Source organism: Siphateles boraxobius, unplaced genomic scaffold, assembly GCF_051911475.1.
Source record: "Siphateles boraxobius isolate OS27281-9 unplaced genomic scaffold, OSU_SipBor_1 269, whole genome shotgun sequence".
Taxonomy (NCBI): domain Eukaryota; kingdom Metazoa; phylum Chordata; class Actinopteri; order Cypriniformes; family Leuciscidae; genus Siphateles; species Siphateles boraxobius.
In genome coordinates this window covers 1,531,489-1,548,498 of record NW_027508886.1, presented here as the reverse complement: position 1 = coordinate 1,548,498, position 17,010 = coordinate 1,531,489, and the positions used below count along the sequence as shown (strand labels likewise).

Sequence of the window (17,010 nt, the reverse complement as noted above, 5' to 3'; positions counted from 1 at the left end):
GGGTCAGAGGTTCCTGTGGCTGCTGGAGAACTCACTGGGGTATGCCTGCTATCTGGTCAGCAGCATTTTGGGGGAGGAGGAGAGGGACAACCCGCTGTCGGACAACAAACACCTGTTCCTCAGATACACCTCGCAGATCAGGGAGGTAGGCGAGGCTGTAGAGGTGTATCAGAAAAAAAACAGGCCATGCTGCAGGAGGCCCAGAGGACAGGAGACTCTGGATGTCTGATGGTGGAGTTTGGGGATTTTAAGGGTAGGTCAATGAAGGAGGTGTATGAGGACCCAAGCAAGGAGGCCCAGGCTCTCATCACCTACCTGAAGAAGGCAAAGGCCAGGCCTAACACCAATATGGCCCTTTTCAAAGCATACGTGCTGAAGAGGCAGGCTCTAGCCCACGTGCCCACCACCACTGTGCCCACTGCATCTGTCCTCACTTCTGCTGTGCCCACTGCCACTGTGTCTGTTCCTCCTCCACCTACTGCCACTAAAAAGAGACACACAAAAGATTTTGTCTCCAGCCAAACCCTGTAAGTGGGTAAGTTTTTTCTTTTTTCTCCAGGCACTGCAGGCTCGAGAGGCCCTGCTCCTGCCCCGGCTCGTGCTACTGCCCCTGCTCCTGCCCCTTATCCTGCTCCTCCAGCATTGTGGACCCCTGGCCAGGTGTCCCAGTCGCCTGCAGAGCTTCCTGTCCACTGGAAAGAGCAACTCCCACCTTTCCAGCAAGGCTTTCAACCCCTGTCCCTCTGCACCAGGACCATCCTCACTACAGCCAACCACAGGACTGCAGCGCCCTGCCCAGCCTCCTCTGCAGTCTCCTCCTCTGCACCCTGCCCAGCCTCCTCTGCAGTCTCCTCCTCTGCACCCTGCCCAGCCTCCTCTGCAGTCTCCTCCTCTGCGCCCTGCCCAGCCTCCTCTGCAGTCTCCTCCTCTGCGCCCTGCCCAGCCTCCTCTGCAGTCTCCTCCTCTGCGCCCTGCCCAGCCTCCTCTGCAGTCTCCTCCACAGCCTTCTGTCCAGCCAAGTGCTGCCTCTGCTCCTGCAACATCAACTGGGTCCAGTGTTGCAGACCAGGCTCCTGTAAGTAAGCTTCTCATTATTCGTGTGCAGGTCCTGCAGCGTGATTTCCAATGACCACAAAAAAAGAGGCCGCATTTCCTCTGTGCTGGAAACTTTGCACTGGCTACCTTTTAATTGTTGATTTAATCAAAAAATTGCGCTTTAAGCCATGGAAGCTGAAATGTTTTCGGCCCGACAGCAGCAGGGAGGATGTATGATTAGGCTCGTTGGTCTAGGGGTATGATTCTCGCTTAGGGTGCGAGAGGTCCCGGGTTCAAATCCCGGACGAGCCCATTATTCGGCTTTGCTTTTAATCTCTTCAGCCTTATTAGGGCAACCAGGATATTTCTGAGCAATTGGGGATAAAATGTGCCAGAGAGAGGCTGGTTAGCTCAGTTGGTTAGAGCGTGGCCCTAATAACGCCAATGCTGCGAGTTCGATCCCCGTACGGGCCAATCATTTTCTCTCTGAGACCTTCGCTCTGCTCTTCTCGAAAATGACGGGCGGTCTCCCATACATACATGCAAGCCAAACCGCACAAGTACCTGGCCGAAATAGCTCAGTTGGGAGAGCGTTAGAGCGTTAGACGGGTTTCGGCAGAGGAACAACCTCCCCCTCTTTTAGTCTACCTGATTCCACCTCTCAGACAGCCAGTTAGCAGGGTGTGTTGGTTCCATGGTGTAATGGTTAGCACTCTGGGCTTTGAATCCAGCGATCCGAGTTCAAATCTCGGTGGAACCTTTTTAGGATCTTTGCGGAAGGGAGGGGAAAAACAGAGGTGATGCGCAACTGCTGACGTGGCGGTGAAATTGGCACTCTCAAACCGAGTCGGAATTGGGGAAACATGGGCTTAAAAAGCAAAGGCTTCTTTCGCTCCTTGCTATCGGGGTTCTGGACTGAATGACTTAAATCTCTGCACCTCATGGGAAAAGTTGACACACGCCGAGGTTCCATGGTGTAAGGGTTAGCACTCTGGGCTCTGAATCCAGTGATCCGAATTCAAATCTCGGTGGGACCTTCATTTGCCAGGCTAAACAGCACAAGTACCTGGCCGAAATAGCTCAGTTGGGAGAGTGTTAGACTGAAGATCTAAAGGTCCCTGGTTCAATCTCGGGTTTCGGCAGAGGAACCACGCCCGCCTCCTTTAGGCTACCTGATTCCACCTAGCCTCATCGCTATCTCCCTCTCAGACAAACAGCTGGGAGGGTGTGTTGGTTCCATGGTATAATGGTTAGCACTCTGGGCTTTGAATCCAGCGATCCGAGTTCAAATCTCGGTAGAACCTTTTTAGGTTCTTCGCGGAAGGGAGGGAAAAAACAGAGGTGATGCGCAATTGCTGACGTGGCGGTGAAATTGGCACTCTCAAACCGAGTCGGAATTGGGGAAACATAGGGTGCTTCTCAATATCCCTCCTCGTCTCCTCGTTCCTCTGTCCTCCATCCTATGACCCGGAAACCGATCGAGCTCAGCCATCTTGAAGGACATCTCAATTCTCTAATTCAGCGTTTCCCAAACGGGGTGCCGCGGCACCCTGGGGTGCCTTCTGGCGAGAGCAGGGGTGCCGTGTAAAAACTCCATTAAACATTTTTAAATTGCTAAAATGTGTAAAAAAAATAATAATAAATGTATCATCATTCTCGCATCGTCTAATAACAACAAATAATGCACACAAATTTATAATAAAAAATGCAACTCATAAGTTTTCCGCGTTCGTTGAATTGCGGGGGTTCCTCATGATTTCATTCTCGTGCTTCATTCCCAGCGTCCACACATAAAGCTGCCTCTTTTTCATGGCTTGTTGCGCTTACGGTCAAATACACACGAACCATTGTCACAACGTCCGTCTTGCCGCATATTCACAAACACATCGGTTATGTCCGTACTGCTGTCAACGGTAACGCGTGCGATTAATGTTTTTCAGTTTTACGCGTTAAAAAAGATTTAAACACAATTAACGCAGCATCCGTTTTTTCTGTCATCCTTTGGCTAGCCTTACATTATATAATCACGTTCTTATTCATGCAAATGCTTTTAAACCATGCAACCGCGAAAAGACAAAAGAGAACGCGCTGTCTGTGAATGTCCTGCTGACACAGGACGACGCGCATCGCGTGCCAGAATCGACTTCTCTTTCGTGCTTGAACGAATAATAACACACAGTTATGACAAAATGTCCGTTTTGTTGAGTATCCTCATGAGAGCAGTCTTAAATTAGTTAAAATCTTAAATTAGAGTTGTGAGAAGATGGGACGCGTGTGAGATAAACAAGTGCAGCAGTGACAACAGAATCAAAGAACAGGTAACAGAGAAAATTACTCACTGCTCTTGACTAAAGAACGCTTGTAGCTTTAATAAGGATTCATCTATATTTAATTTATTATTTATGCAGTGAAGACTGTAAAGTGTTTGATAACTTTATTCAATTTCTGTGTATTTCCTGACATCAGTAGCAGTATTGGTTTCAGTGATACTGGGCTTCATTCATAAAAAAGATGCCATTAAACAATTATTTAAAATATACTGTCTTTATGTTGTTTATACATTAATTTGGAGATTAACTGTGAAATTATTACATTATAAAATATATTAAAAACAAGCTATCTTGTGCAATTATAACAAAATTATCCCAATATAAAAACACAAATAGGCCTACACTGAGTGAGCAAACATTTAGGTGAGATTTGCAATGGTAATTGAGCAATGTTTTGCTGAATTATGAATAAAAGCCTTAATTAAATATGTCATCATGTAAAGTCATCTCTGCAGAAGAAATTAATGATTTCCTAGACTTTAAATGGATGGACAAAAAAATTGATAATATTAAAAAATATCTATATGACAGTAGGCCTATATACGGCAGTTATTCCCTGTGGTATTGAAAATCAATACATTTCAAGGTATAGTATCAAAGTAGTATCGTGACAACACTAGTGTAGGGTGCCACAATTTTTTTTAAATTTTCAAAGGGTGCCTCGACTGAAAAAAGTTTGGGAAACACTGCCCTAATTGCACCTCGAGGAGTGAGGAGGCTTTCAGAGGAGTCATGAGCGAGGATACACAGTTGTATCCTATGCGGAAGTGTTTTATTGACTAAACGTGACGCACGTATACATTCTCCTCCCCCTTCACATCGGTCACAATCTGTTTTAAAGTATACTTTACCTTTGCAGTTTATATAAACCACACATTACACATATTTCAACAGGGTATCTTGCTTTATTATTATTTATTATGAATTTCTTAAATAAACAAACTGCAACAACATGAGGGCAGATCCTTTGAGCGCTGCTGATGACGCTATGAAGTGACGCTCGAGTGATCAAGTATTCCAATGTATAAAAAAGCTTTCATTCGATTCCTCCATCCTCATTTTTGTCATTCATTACATTATTTTGAGCACAAGAAGATATTTTACTAAAACCTTTAAAAAAAAGTTTAATTCATATATGTTATACTATACTATGTTATACACCAGTATACATATTTATGTTATCTTTTTAAATACTATGTTATACATATTTAAAAAGACATGAATAGGCAAAAACAAGTGTTTTTTTGTTTCAACAAATGATTCTCAACTACGTTATAAAAGATATACCAAAACGATTTGATATACCATTTTAAGTTTTAGATCTGTTTGATGATCATATTATTATGAATTGTCATAAACGCCTTTATGTTATATTTGGTGTTTCTTAGTAATCTCTGCCACAAAAGCTAAACAAAACAAAACGATTTAAGCAGGGCATGATACCAGCAAGATTGTACCAAGAAGTGTTATTTATTTTCTTATTAATAAGTTCATCACACTATTTACAATTTGTACACAAGGCAATTCAAAGTGATTCACAGTTGTATAAAAAACAATAATGCTTATGCTCATAATAATAATAATCATTAATTATTATAATATTATAATAATTTATTACATAAAAAGCAAATGCTGTAGTAAAATACTTTCAGTTGGAATATGACAGCTATGTAACGTTCTGTTTATGCCTGTGTCCTTTCAGATTATGTATGCATACCCGGTTTTACGAAGAACCTCTGAGGGTCGACTCCTTATGGGGCCAACTGAGGAGGCCAATAGGAGGGAGATCGTGTTGGCAGATAGGGCCAGGTGTAAGGAGGAGGTCCTGGCTGAGGCCACTGCCTTTGTGAGGCAGAATGGAGGGAATCCTGGAGACCAGTACCTGGTTCTGGCTCACTGCAAGATCCAGTTTGGGAAACACCAGGGTCAGAGGTTCCTGTGGCTGCTGGAGAACTCACTGGGGTATGCCTGCTATCTGGTCAGCAGCATTTTGGGGGAGGAGGAGAGGGACAACCCGCTGTCGGCCAACAAACACCTGTTCCTCAGATACACCTCGCAGATCAGGGAGGTAGGCGAGGCTGTGGAGGTGTATCAGAAAAAACAGGCCATGCTGCAGGAGGCCGAGAGGACAGGAGACTCTGGATGTCTGATGGTGGAGTTTGGGGATTTTAAGGGTAGGTCAATGAAGGAGGTATATGGGTGTATGAGGACCCAAGCAAGGAGGCCCAGGCTCTCATCACCTACCTGAAGAAGGCAAAGGCCAGGCCTAACACCAATATGGCCCTTTTCAAAGCATACGTGCTGAAGAGGCAGGCTCCAGCCCACGTGCCCACCACCACTGTGCCCACTGCATCTGTCCTCACTGCTGCTGTGCCCACTGCCACTGTGTCTGTTCCTCCTCCACCTACTGCCACTAAGAACAGGCCACTGCTGGCGACCAATGTGAAGGCCCTGTTGGCGCGGGGGAAGCATTTATCTGCTTCACAGCTGGCACAAAAGATTTTGTCTCCAGCCAAACCCTGTAAGTGATTTGCAAGCTTTAAAATCATTACAGTATATATTTTGCAGTATATATGTCTAACGAAAATACGTGTTCAACAGCTGCAGGACCACGTGTACCACCTGCGTCTGAGTCCGCAGCCCGGAGACAGCTCTTTACATGTGGTGAGTATCACTTAACGCATACAAGTGTGTTGGTGACATGTGCTTAGTGTTTTATGTTATTTTACAGACTCTGCTGCTACGGATTTTTTTGAGGAGGAAGATGACCTGGAGATGGCAACTGTAGCCTCGCAAGCTGAGGAACAACTTCCTCAAGGTATGTAAATCTTAAACAATATTTTACAAACAATTACAAATAAAACAAAACAGTCTTTTTTAAATGACATATTATTTTATTTCACAACACAGATGTAGCGACAATGAGTCTTACATTAAATTAGCTCAAATTATATATAGGGAATTTAATAATTAATCATGAATGATTAATATATTGCACATTACAGTTAAATTATCGAAGCTGAAAATAGATCGATTGTATATATGAATGATCACCATAATGGGTTATGGTTCGTCATTAATATATCAATAGTCTTATTACAGATTGATTATATGAGATAACCTTAAATGGAATTAATTTAGTTATCGAACAATCTGTTTGTCCAGCAAACGGCCGTAATATTAACATCAATTTTCAACAAAAATTATCTCTTTCTTATAATTCCAAACAAGCTATTTTCTGGCCAGGAAAAATCACCTTCTTGTTATTATAAAATTTAGGTTACTGAAATAGCAACGAAATGTAAAGCTTTGTAGCTAAAGGGTCGAACACTTCATTGACTTTGTAAAAATGAGCACTTTAGACAATTAGCAATCAAGAATATAATGGTTTTAATAAAAAGAACCTTACCTACTTGCCACGGAATAGGTGGTTTTCGGACACCTCTAGTGGGCGATAGAGAGCATATTGCCCCCTGACCCACCCATTTGTTCCATTGTAAAAATAGTGGTTTCGCGGTCAGTGGAATTATGGGATGGGACTTGGTGCTACGGACTCAGGGGAGGCCCCTGAGTGCAGTAAAATGGTTTTCATCATGACAGCAACTTTAATTCAAATGTCTATCAGAGAAACTCTCTGAATCCCCATTCAATCGATGGCATGTGGGATTGTGTCCAATTACAGCTTATTGCATGAAGGCCGGGGTTAGTACTTTTCAAAAACAGTGGGTTATTGGACAAATAGTGGCTTCGTGGACAGTGGAATTATGGGATGGCACTGGGTGCTATGGACTCTGGGTGGCCTGCTGAGTGCAGTAAATTAGTTACCATCATGACAGGAACTTTAATTCAAATGTCTATCAAAGAAACTGTCTGAATATCCCCATTCAATCGATGGCAGGTGGGATTGTGTCCGATTGCAGCTTATTGCATGAAGGCCGGGGTTAGTACTTTTCAAAAATAGTGGGTTATTGGACAAATAGTGGCTTCGTGGACAGTGGAATTATGGGATGGCACTGGGTGCTATGGACTCTGGGTGGCCTGCTGAGTGCAGTCAAATAGTTACCATCATGACAGGAACTTTAATTCAAATGTCTATCAAAGAAACTGTCTGAATATCCCCATTCAATCGATGGCAGGTGGGATTGTGTCCGATTGCAGCTTATTGCATGTAGGCCGGGGTTAGTACTTTTCAAAAATAGTGGGTTATTGGACAAATAGTGGCTTCGTGGACAGTGGAATTATGGGATGGCACTGGGTGCTATGGACTCTGGGTGGCCTGCTGAGTGCAGTCAAATAGTTACCATCATGACAGGAACTTTAATTCAAATGTCTATCAAAGAAACTGTCTGAATATCCCCATTAAATCGATGGCAGGTGGGATTGTGTCCGATTGCAGCTTATTGCATGAAGGCCGGGGTTAGTATTTTTCAAAAAATGTGGGTTATTGGACAAATAGTGGCTTCGTGGACAGTGGAATTATGGGATGGCACTGGGTGCTATGGACTCTGGGTGGTCTGCTGAGTGCAGTAAATTAGTTACCATCATGACAGGAACTTTAATTCAAATGTCTATCAAAGAAACTGTCTGAATAACCCCATTCAATCGATGGCAGGTGGGATTGTGTCCGATTGCAGCTTATTGCATGAAGGCCGGGGTTAGTACTTTTCAAAACTTTTCAACGGGAAGTTTGCCCAATATAGTGGGTTATTGGACAAATAGTGGGTTCGTGGGATGGGGGCGTGGCCCGGGAGTGGGGGGGGTGGGGGTCAACGGGAAGTTTGCGCCATATAGTGGGTTATTGGACAAATAGTGGGTTAGTGGGACGGGGGGGGGGGGGGGGTAGGGGGGAGGTCTGATCACTCTAGTGGTCAATCGGACAAAAAGTGGGTTAGTGGGACGGGGCACGTGTGGCGCCCCACCAAGGACGAAGGCAGAACTGCTTAGGGTGGCCTCGGGCTTCGGGGCACTCCCGTCGGGCCCCTGAGGGGGTTTAGGCGCGCTCGTCCGCCAACCACCGTCCGATTCCCATCGGCCCAATGACTGAATGGACGCTTTTTATTTTTATGGACTAGCTAGAGAGAGATAGAGGATGAGAAAGTGAAACTGACGGTCAGGATGAGAGAGATCACCGGGGTGATCGCAGCATGGCAAAAATCACAGACAATAACCCTTAGAGAGGCAACAAGAAATCACATCAATCAAATCAAATCAATAACCTATACTTGCGTATATGGTTCTCTTTGTGTTGCTGAGGAACGCAGAGTCGTATGCGTGTTTGTCCTTCGGTGCTATAGGCTTGTTCTCTCTTGTCTTCCGGGGCGAGCAGACTCGCGGGAAGTTTTAAAGGTTCACCGAACGTGAAGTTACCAAGGAAATAGTTCAGAGTTCATCTCCCTCGGGAGGGAGAGGCGAAAATGAAAATAAAACTTAGTAAAGAAAGGAAAAGAAAAGAAACGCGGTGTAAAGCTCCCTAAGGAGCCATGGGACCGGAAACCTCTCACAGGGAAAGTGCTCTCTTGAGAAACTCCTTTGTCAGTTTCTTATAGAGAGGAGGGGTTCACGCCTGCTTCGCGTATGTGACCCAATCATCTTAGAGCATCTCGAGCGGGAAAAGTTCTTCTTTGTCTTGTCAGGATAATTGATGATGCTATAAATTTTTTTCATTTCTAGCCAGAAAGATTGTACACACAGAACAATACATTTTACTGTAATATCCTGTGTATGACTGGTTTAGTCAAAATAAGACGGTCAAACCGGTACCAAGAATGGCCGTAACGAGTAGAAGAAACATAAAGTTACATTCATATGCAGAATTACACACATTTAATGTTCACTCACACGACTATAAAGCCATAATACCGGCTACCATGACCTAGGAAAGATCAAATTCATGTTTATACATTTCTTAAGTGGTTATACTTATAGAAAATATAAGATTGCAGAGTCTATTAGTCTTTCTTCATCAGAATTCAAGTGGGAGCTGTGATTCCCTTGGAATTCCTTTTGGGGGTCATAAAGTTTTATGACCTAGCAAGAGGGAGAGTTACAAAAGATGATCCTGTTAGGTAATCTTTCTTTAGAAATACACTTACTATTTGAAGTTACAGACCAGTCTCCAATTACATCTATAGAATAAGACAAAACTAATTAGATATGCATGCATACAGGAAGGTTAGATACAATTCTGTGTTATATACATTAAGGACATTCCTATCCTAAGTTGCACACACAGGACATTTGTGTGCGGGTATGTGTGGTGTGTGTGTGTGTATTTAAATTGTAATTAAACATATATGTGTTCATATTTGTTCAGTAGTGAAAGGAAAACAGGATTCGGTCAGTCGCTACATATTCCCCCTTTTCGTCGGATGAAGTCCCTGTGTGAACATCATCGGACGACAATCATCACAATGGCCGACTGGCAGGTGAATCCTGATGGTCATGTAGCAGGTGGACCATGGTAGTAGGGTAGCAGGTGGAACCTGATGGTAGGATGGCAGGTGGATCTTAAAGCTGAGGATTCAGCTCGATGAGGTTTGGCGTGGTCTCTGACTTGGCACCCCCTTTCCGGGGATTCCGTCTGAGACCTTCAGGCACGGCTTTCGTGAGCTCGGCTGTGTCGCATCTGGTGGAGTCTTCTGTACAGAATGAATGCCACTCATAGTGTCAGAGTGTGGCTGATTACCTGTAGAGATGCACAGCACAATGTCGGCTAAGGTCCAGCCTAGGACCGCAGATGAAGTGTTCAGAACGGGCAGTCGAGACAGTGCTTGGATGGCTGTGTTGACCGGAGCAATGTCAATGAATTGGGACCCCCTTTCCTCGATCCAGAGTCTCAGTTCTGGATCTAAGGTGAAGTTGTAGTTCTTGAAGGATGGGAGTTCCAGTGCTGTCTGGTACTCTTTGCTCGGAAGATGGTACAATGCCAGATCATTCAGGTGGAATATGGCACCTTTCGGGGCTTGAATCCACGTACTGTGGTTGAGCATGTTGACACGGCTGGTTGTGTCATGCTGGTGGTAAGTGAGAGTAGCTGTACGCACAGGTGTGTTAACGAGCCACCTGTCATCTACAATCTCTGCTTGCGTCTCTGTGACTTTTGCTCGAGGCTTAGCTTTGGCAGGGCAGCGTGTGTCGCTGACCAGGGGTTGCAACCCGCAGGTTCCTTCAGTGTTGTCTCTGAGGAAGGGTTTGCTAGGGCAGAGATAGTGAATGAATTTGGTGAGGTACACATGTGCAGGTTTGGGGCCAGGTGCAGCTGTCGTGGTAGGCCACCACATCTGGAAAACGTGCCTTGATGTGGGTGTTGCTTTTCAAAAACCTGACATTGGCAATGCCTTTAAGTCTGTAGACTTGGTTTGACTCGCTGATGGATTGGTTCAAGAGCACATCCACTTCCCTCTGCTCGTGATCGACGTAGAGTAGGATGGCGCTACCCAGAGAGTAGGCCAGGTGTATTTGTAGAGGATCAGTTGGCCTGGTGATGGCCGAAACCAGCATAGTTAGCACAAGGCTTAAGGGTTTCAAGTACGGTGGGATTCTACCCGTGGCTGGGCTGTCATTTGAGGAGTTAACCTCCCAAGCATGTCTGTTATCAGGGCTGTAACCAGCTGAGTTTGGGCAAAGTCATTCTGGAAGACAGTAAACAGCGGTTTCATGCAGTTCATGGTCTGATTCAGCAGGATGCTGTGAGCGTTGAGGATGACCACTTTCCTCTCAATGTCTTGCCGATGGTTTGCAAAGATGCACTCTGCGTGGTGAGTTGCTCTTTTAGCTGTGAAAGTTCAGTCTGAATTTCAACCACATGCCGTTTCGCAGTGGCTATGTTTGCTGTGTGGACACTTGGCATACCAGTGTCGAACAGAGTTCTGGCGGCAGCTACGGCTCCCAGGAACCGTTTGGAGTGTTAGTTGGTGCTTAGGAGTCCTGATTGTGTAACAGTCACTTTCCCAAGTTGGTTGGACATGTGTTCGACCTTGGCCTTGGCGTGAGAGAGGGAGTCCTCTGTCCATCGGGCACTTACCCAGCCGTATTGGGCTACGGTGCTGGGTGCAGTTGTTGTTGTTGGGGTTCTTCTACATCCACCGTCGCAGCTGGTGTGTTATCAGAGCAGTTTTGGCAGGCTGCCAGGCCGTGGCCTAGCGCAGACTTGTGATTTTGAGCATAACATAAGTAGTACCTCCGTTTTATCTGAATTTAATAGCAGGAAATTACACGTCATCCAGCATTTTATATCACGTTCTCTCCTGTGGCTTACTTTTGACCAATCGTGTTTCTCTCCTGTGGCTTACTTTTGACCAATCGCCTTTCTCTCCTGTGGCTTACTTTTGACCAATCGCGTTTCTCTCCTGGCTCTGCTCCTGTGGCTTACTTTTGACCAATCGGCGACCGCTATTATTATCGTCATCTTTGCAATCTTTGCAACAGGTAAGTCTATTCTTCACGACTGTATAATCGATCATTATTCATTCATAAACAGTGTTTGTTTTTAGACAATTAAACATGCCAATAAAGCTAGCTAGCGTGTAATAGCACACGTTTTCTTCTGTACATGTGAACCTGCAACTTTACCATGATATACAGTAAAAAACATGCCACTACTGTCAAGATAATTAGCCGACCGCTAATTAAGCAATATCCTCCTTAAACCATTTTTTTGTTGTTGTTAATTTAGTATTTTTTTGTGTCATTCATTACATTATTATATACATTACTCCAGCCCACGTGCCCACCACCACTGTGACCACTGCATCTGTCCTCACTGCTGCTGTGCCCACTGCCACTGTGCCTGTTCCTCCTCCACCTACTGCCACTAAGAACAGGCCACTGCTGGCGACCAATGTGTAGGCCCTGTTGGCGCGGGGGAAGCATTTATTTGCTTCACAGCTGGTACAAAAGATTTTGTTTCCAGCCAAACCCTGTAAGTGGCTAAGTTTTTTCTTTTTTCTCCATCCACTGCAGGCTCGAGAGGCCCTGCTCCTGCCCCGGCTCGTGCCCCTGCCCCTGTTCCTGCCCCTTATCCTGCTCCTACAGCATTGTGGACCCCTGGCCAGGTGTCCCAGTCGCCTGCAGAGCTTCCTGTCCACTGGAAAGAGCAACTCCCATCTTTCCAGCAAGGCCTTCAACCCCTGTCCCTCTGCTCCAGGACCATCCTCACTACAGCCACCCACAGGACTGCAGCGCCCTGCCCAGCCTCCTCTGCAGTCTCCTCCTCTGCGCCCTGCCCAGCCTCCTCTGCAGTCTCCTCCTCTGCGCCCTGCTCAGCCTCCTCTGCAGTCTCCTCCACAGCCTTCTGTCCAGCCAAGTGCTGCCTCTGCTCCTGCAACATCAACTGGGTCCAGTGTTGCAGACCAGGCTCCTGTAAGTAAGCTTCTCATTATTCGTGTGCAGGTCCTGCAGCGTGATTTCCAATGACCACAAAAAAAGAGGCCGCATTTCCTCTGTGCTGGAAACTTTGCACTGGCTACCTTTTAATAGTAGATTTAATCAAAAAATTGCGCTTTAAGCCATGGAAGCTGAAATGTTTGCGGACCGGCAGCAGCAGGGAGGATGTATGTTTCGGCTCGTTGGTCTAGGGGTATGATTCTCGCTTAGGGTGCGAGAGGTCCCGGGTTCAAATCCCGGACGAGCCCATTATTAGGCTTTGCTTTTAATCTCTTCAGCCTGATTAGGGCAACCAGGATATTTCTGAGAAATTGGGGATAAAATGTGCCAGAGAGAGGCCGGTTAGCTCAGTTGGTTAAAGCGTGGTGCTTATAACACCAAGGTCGAGGGTTCGATACCCGTACGGGCCACTCATTTTCTCTCTGGGACCTTCGCTCTGCTCTTCTCGAAAATGACGGGCGGTCTCCCAGACATCCCTGCTGGCTAAACCATTCAAGTATCTTGCCGAAATAGCTCAGTTGGGAGAGCGTTAGACTGAAGATCTAAAGGTCCCTGGTTCAATCCCGGGTTTCGGCAGAGGAACCACGTAATCTCTTTTAGTCTACCTGATTCCACCTAGCCTCATCGCTATCTGCCTCTCAGACAGCCAGCTACTCTGGCCTTTGAATCCAGCAATCTGAGTTCAAATCTCTGTCGAACCTTTTTAGGTTCTTTGCGGAAGGGAGGGAAAAAACAGAGGTGATGCGCAACTGCTGACGTGTCGGTGAAATTGGCACTCTCAAACCGAGTCGGAATTGGGGAAACATGGGCTTAAAAAGCAAAGGCTTCATTTGCTCCTTGCTATCGTGCTTCTGGACTCAATGACTTAAATCCTTGCTATCGTGCTTCTGGACTCAATTACTTAAATGTCTGCTGCTCATGGGAAAAGTTGACACACGCCAAGGTTCCATGGTGTAAAGGTTAGCACTCTGGGCTCTGAATCCAGCGATCCGAGTTCAAATCTCGGTGGGACCTGCTTTTGCCAGGAATATGTGCAGTACCTCGTTCGAAAAAACTTTTTCGGCAGCACTGAGCCGCAAGAGCTCATCTAGGTAGTGCCCCTTGAAGGGGGGCGTAAAAAGGATGGACAGCACTGGAGAATGCAGGCATCGATGCCGCTACCTCTCGCTTGCGCCTACTGCTTCCTACCGATTGAGCCAAAGTAAGCCCAAAGTAAGCCCACGTGAGCCAATCGTGTTTCTCTGCTGTGGCTTACTTTTGACCAATCACGTTCTCTCCTGTGGCTTACTTTTGACCAATTGTGTTTCTCTCCTGTGGCTTACTTTTGACCAATCGCCTTTCTCTCCTGTGGCTTACTTTTGACCAATCGCGTTTCTCTCCTGGCTCTGCTCCTGTGGCTTACTTTTGACCAATCGGCGACCGCTATTATTATCGTCATCTTTGCAATCTTTGCAACAGGTAAGTCTATTCTTCACGACTGTATAATCGATCATTATTTATTCATAAACAGTGTTTGTTTTTAGACAATTAAACATGCCAATAAAGCTAGCTAGCGTGTAATAGCACACGTTTTCTTCTGTACATGAGAACCTGCAACTTTACCATGATATACAGTAAAAAACATGCCACTACTGTCAAGATAATTAGCCGACCGCTAATTAAGCTACATCCTCCTTAAACCATTTTTTTGTTGTTGTTAATTTAGTATTTTTTGTGTCATTCATTACATTATTTTGACCACAAGAAGATTTTTACTAAAATCTTTAAAAAAACAAAACAAAACGATTTAAGCATGGCATGATACCAGCAAGATTGTACCAAGAAGTGTTATTTATTTTCTTATTAATAAGTTCATCACACTATTTACAATTTGTACACAAGGCAATTCAAAGTGATTCACAGTTGTATAAAAAACAATAATGCTTATGCTCATAATAATAATAATAATATTCATTAATTATTATAATATTATAATAATTAATTACATAAAAAACAAATGCTGTAGTAAAATACTTTCAGTTGGAATATGACAGCTATGTAACGTTCTGTTTATGCCTGTGTCCTTTCAGATTATGTATGCATACCCGGTTTTACGAAGAAGGGTCGACTCCTTCTGGGGCCAACTGAGGAGGCCAATAGGAGGAAGATCGTGTTGGCAGGGAGGGCCAGGTGTAAGGAGGAGGTCCTGGCTGAGGCCACTGCCTTTTTGAGGCAGAATGGAGGGAATCCTGGAGACCAGTTCCTGGTTCTGGCTCACTGCAAGATCCAGTTTGGGAAACACCAGGGTCAGAGGTTCCTGTGGCTGCTGGAGAACTCACTGGGGTATGCCTGCTATCTGGTCAGCAGCATTTTGGGGGAGGAGGAGGGGGACAACCCGCTGTCGGACAACAAACACCTGTTCCTCAGATACACCTCGCAGATCAGGGAGGTAGGCGAGGCTGTAGAGGTGTATCAGAAAAAAACAGGCCATGCTGCAGGAGGCCCAGAGGACAGGAGACTCTGGATGTCTGATGGTGGAGTTTGGGGATTCTAAGGGTAGGTCAATGAAGGAGGTGTATGAGGACCCAAGCAAGGAGGCCCAGGCTCTCATCACCTACCTGAAGAAGGCAAAGGCCAGGCCTAACATCAATATGGCCCTTTTCAAAGCATACGTGCTGAAGAGGCAGGCTCTAGCCCACGTGCCCACCACCACTGTGCCCACTGCATCTGTCCTCACTGCTGCTGTGCCCACTGCCACTGTGTCTGTTCCTCCTCCACCTACTGCCACTAAGAACAGGCCACTGCTGGCGACCAATGTGAAGGCCCTGTTGGCGTGGGGGAAGCATTTATTTGCTTCACAGCTGGCACAAAAGATTTTGTCTCCAGCCAAACCCTCTAAGTGGGTAAGTTTTTTTCTTTTTTCTCCAGCCACTGCAGGCTCGAGAGGCCCTGCTCCTGCCCCGGCTCGTGCTACTGACCCTGCTCCTATGAATTGGGGAAACATGGGCTTATAAAGCAAAGGCTTAATTTGCTCCTTGCTATCGTGCTTCTGGACTCAATGACTTAAATCCTTGCTATCGTGCTTCTGGACTCAATGAGTTAAATCTCTGCTGCTCATGGGAAAAGTTGACACACGCCAAGGTTCCATGGTGTAATGGTTAGCACTCTGGGCTCTGAATCCAGCGATCTGAGTTCAAATCTCGGTGGGACCTGCTTTTGCCAGGAATGTGTGCAGTACCTCGTTCGAAAAAACTTTTTCGGCAGCACTGAGCCGCAAGAGCTCATCTAGGTAGTGCCCCTTGAAGGGGGGCGTAAAAAGGATGGACAGCACTGGAGAATGCAGGCATCGATCCCACTACCTCTCGCTTGCGCCTACTGCTTCCTACCGATTGAGCCAAAGTAAGCCCAAAGTAAGCCCACGTGAGCCAATCGTGTTTCTCTGCTGTGGCTTACTTTTGACCAATCGCGTTCTCTCCTGTGGCTTACTTTTGACCAATCATGTTTCTCTCCTGTGGCTTACTTTTGACCAATCGCCTTTTCTCCTGTGGCTTACTTTTGACCAATCGCGTTTCTCTCCTGGCTCTGCTCCTGTGGCTTACTTTTGACCAATCGGCGACCGCTATTATTAGGCAAGGCAAGGCAAGTTTATTTATATAGCACATTTCATACACAATGGTAATTCAAAGTGCTTTACATAGAAGAAATTAAAATAATCAAAAGAAATCAGAATAATTAAAACAGTTTGGAATAAAAGATAAAATACAGAAATAATCAAATGAAATCAGAATAATTAAAACATAAAATAAAATACAGTGCAAACAGTCGGACGAACAGTGGCACAGTGCTCATTCAGTAAATGCACAGTTAAACAGATGTGTTTTGAGTCTGGATTTGAATGTGACTACTGTAGGAGCACATCTGATCTCTTCTGGAAGCTGGTTCCAGCTGCGGCTGGCATAGTAGCTAAAAGCAGACTCGCCATGCTTAGAGTGAACCCTTGGTATTTCTAGCCGATGTGATCCTAATGATCTGAGTGATCTGTTGGGTTTATATTCACTGAGCATATCTGCAATGTATTGAGGTCCTAGGCCATTGAATGATTTATATACCAGTAATAATACTTTAAAATCAATCCTAAATGTAACTGGCAGCCAGTGTAAAGACCTGAGGACTGGTGTGATGTGTTCATATTTTCTGGTTCTGCTCAGAATCCTAGCAGCAGCGTTCTGTATGAGCTGCAACTGTCTTATGGTCTTTTTGGGAAGGCCAGTGAGAAGTCCAT

General features: G+C 45.4%; 9 non-coding genes across 9 annotated transcripts; all 9 read left to right on the top strand.

Moving 5' to 3' along the window:
* Nucleotides 1-1,275: 1,275 nt before the first annotated feature.
* On the top strand, nt 1,276-1,347 carry trnap-agg (transfer RNA proline (anticodon AGG)). The gene has a single exon. It is a non-coding gene; the product is annotated as a tRNA-Pro (tRNA).
* Nucleotides 1,348-1,435: 88 nt separating this feature from the next.
* trnai-aau (transfer RNA isoleucine (anticodon AAU)) lies at nt 1,436-1,509 on the top strand. Its single transcript has one exon. It is a non-coding gene; the product is annotated as a tRNA-Ile (tRNA).
* A 214-nt stretch (nt 1,510-1,723) lies between these two features.
* On the top strand, nt 1,724-1,795 carry trnaq-uug (transfer RNA glutamine (anticodon UUG)). The gene has a single exon. It is a non-coding gene; the product is annotated as a tRNA-Gln (tRNA).
* Nucleotides 1,796-2,104: 309 nt separating this feature from the next.
* trnaf-gaa (transfer RNA phenylalanine (anticodon GAA)) lies at nt 2,105-2,177 on the top strand. The gene has a single exon. It is a non-coding gene; the product is annotated as a tRNA-Phe (tRNA).
* Nucleotides 2,178-12,925: 10,748 nt separating this feature from the next.
* Nucleotides 12,926-12,997, top strand: trnap-agg (transfer RNA proline (anticodon AGG)). The gene has a single exon. It is a non-coding gene; the product is annotated as a tRNA-Pro (tRNA).
* An 88-nt stretch (nt 12,998-13,085) lies between these two features.
* trnai-uau (transfer RNA isoleucine (anticodon UAU)) lies at nt 13,086-13,159 on the top strand. Its single transcript has one exon. It is a non-coding gene; the product is annotated as a tRNA-Ile (tRNA).
* Nucleotides 13,160-13,252: 93 nt separating this feature from the next.
* trnaf-gaa (transfer RNA phenylalanine (anticodon GAA)) lies at nt 13,253-13,325 on the top strand. The gene has a single exon. It is a non-coding gene; the product is annotated as a tRNA-Phe (tRNA).
* Nucleotides 13,326-13,691: 366 nt separating this feature from the next.
* Nucleotides 13,692-13,763, top strand: trnaq-cug (transfer RNA glutamine (anticodon CUG)). The gene has a single exon. It is a non-coding gene; the product is annotated as a tRNA-Gln (tRNA).
* Nucleotides 13,764-15,868: 2,105 nt separating this feature from the next.
* Nucleotides 15,869-15,940, top strand: trnaq-cug (transfer RNA glutamine (anticodon CUG)). Its single transcript has one exon. It is a non-coding gene; the product is annotated as a tRNA-Gln (tRNA).
* The last annotated feature ends 1,070 nt before the right edge of the window (nt 15,941-17,010 follow it).